At 42.3% G+C, this 2416-nt stretch overlaps 1 long non-coding RNA gene across 1 annotated transcript in view; it reads right to left on the bottom strand.

Moving 5' to 3' along the window:
* Positions 1–1798: 1798 nt before the first annotated feature.
* LOC125298763 overlaps positions 1799–2416 on the bottom strand; it is a 3269-nt gene continuing 2651 nt past the window's right edge. Inside the window, exon 3 of the long non-coding RNA XR_007194269.1 lies at positions 1799–1923. This is a non-coding gene — a long non-coding RNA (uncharacterized LOC125298763). The remainder of the gene's footprint in view (positions 1924–2416) is intronic.

Below are 2416 nucleotides of genomic sequence, written 5' to 3'. Positions count from 1 at the left end.
TCCAGACTGCATGTAATTACCATGAAGCAAATAAGTTGTACACATAGCTTCTTTTCTCTGTCTTCTGTTGAAAAAGGTGGTGACAGCTAACAATTTTTACATGACATTGTATGGAATAGCTTGCATAACCCAGCTCTGACAAGTGACTATAGAACAAGGGGCAAGTATGTCACACATGCAACAAACAGACACACACACACACACACACACGCACACACCCACACACATGAACACACATACACACACACACACACACACACACACACACAGAGACACACACACACACACACACACACACACACACACACAGACCCACAAATTTCCTCACAACCTGTGCATTATAACATGAGGGTTTTACTAATGAAACCATGAAGCTTACAGTAACTGAGGCCTGAATAAGGAAACAGCCTGAGCTGGCCACAGGGTACAGGGGACCTCTGTAACATGCAGGCTACTGCGTCAGCATTGGTCAGCTGGAGTACTCATCACTTTCCACTGAACTAGTGGAGAAGAACATGATGGGGATGACTGGAAGTCCCCTAAATGGCCCAGTTCTATAGAAAAGGCTGTGGGTTCCAGAGTGGCTTATCATTACATACCCCAACTGGTCTGACGTTGGTTTGGTGCTAACATACAGTATGTACTACATTAATGGACTGTGTGAATTGGAATTTTGCTTTGATACATTACATTAATGTTTTTGATAAAGAAAAAAAATAGATAGATAGATGAGCAATGATGCCTAATTCAGACCTTGTTGAGCATGAATACATACACATATTAACAATGCATTACTGGTGAAGATGTGTTCCCTAAACTAACATGAGTCAATATGGGGTGAAATATGTTTTTTTTTTTTTTTTTGTTGATTGTAGCGTATTTTGTACCAGACCACAACTGAACTGTGTATATTTAGTGCATATTTCACAGGCTGGTATGACTGCAGCAGCCTATTATCCCTCCACCCCTGTTTGCTATGCCCTGTCGGTGAGGATGCAACAGAAATGGGGCAAACAGCACAACCCTCAAAGCCTGAAACGTGAGCCTACGTGTTCTAGTAGGCAGTGAGAATTGGACCCCAATCCAGAGGCAGTCTATAGACCCTTTCAACAATAAAAACAAAAACAATGCTTGAACGTTCTATTTGGGCCCCAATCTACTTCCTCTGCATTAAGATAACATATGGAATGTTAAAACGGAAGTCTTGTGGGGCCAACTATGATGCTGATAATGGAACTCTCTTGAAAGGGTCCATAGACCCTTTCAACAATAAAAACAAAAACAATGCTTGAACGTTCTATTTGGGCCCCAATCTACTTCCTCTGCATTAAGATAACATATGGAATGTTGAAACGGAAGTCTTGTGGGGCCAACTATGATGCTGATAATGGAACTCTCTTGAAAGGGTCCATACTGAAGACATGCATACTGATGTGACCTGTGATCTTTCATCCTGAACCATGACCTAGTAAACCACAGCATTGAGACCACAAGGGTGGTGGCGCCATTCTCTCCTGTGCGAAATAGTTACAGAATGCAAATGCAAAACTGTACATGGTACAACAGTGCTTCTCTTCCTCCACAGGGCACAAGGAAAGTTTTACAAAAAAAACACACCAATTTTCCACAAACATGACAAACGTTGTTTCATTTCCAACAGCAAGCCTTCTGCTGTAAACAGAGAAAGGCCTGTTAAAAAAAAGTTGTCTTTGTTAATGAGCACAGAGGGTGCAGAAATGTCATAGGTGTTAACCTCACTTCATGAGACGCACCCAAGGATTGCTATTTTTCACAACAGCACTCATAACTGAAAAGAAAGAGGCAGCAGGGTCCATCTAAGAGGCAGCAAGGTCAGTCTTGGTGTGTAGGTCATCACAGGTGAAATGCCTGGAAACGTTTGCTGTTCTGGGGATGCCCCTACAGCTGAAGAGATTCAGAGAGGAGGAAATCAGAGAGAGAGTGAGAGAGAGAGAGAGAGAGAGAGAGAGATAGAGAGAGAGAGATGCACTGAATTTGAGAATGAAGAAACTGAATGGGTCATAATCAGATACACATACACACACACACACGCACACACCCACCCACACACACACATGTACACAGTGAAAGAGAGAAGGAAAGAGAGAGAGATTAGATTTCAGAATTTTACTTTATACCAGTATACAAAAGCGTCAAGAAGCGCAAACCCACAAAATAAAAATAAATAAATAAATGAGAGCGAGAGAGATAGAGATAGAGAGAGAGAGAGAGAGAGAGAGGGAGGGAAGTGTGGAAACTACATATCTATGGCCTCAGGCAGGTACACATTCTCTCTCTCTCTCACACACACACACACACACAGAAAAACTAGGGAGAGAGGAGAGAGAGAGAAAGAATAAGCACTTCACAATGCTTCACCGTTCTAGCTGTAACTGGA

The sequence above is a fragment of the Alosa alosa genome, chromosome 8 (assembly GCF_017589495.1).
Source record: "Alosa alosa isolate M-15738 ecotype Scorff River chromosome 8, AALO_Geno_1.1, whole genome shotgun sequence".
In the NCBI taxonomy this organism is placed as follows: Eukaryota; Metazoa; Chordata; class Actinopteri; order Clupeiformes; family Clupeidae; genus Alosa; species Alosa alosa.
The sequence above is the reverse complement of the archived record's forward strand: the minus strand, read 5'-3'. Positions and strand labels throughout refer to the sequence as shown.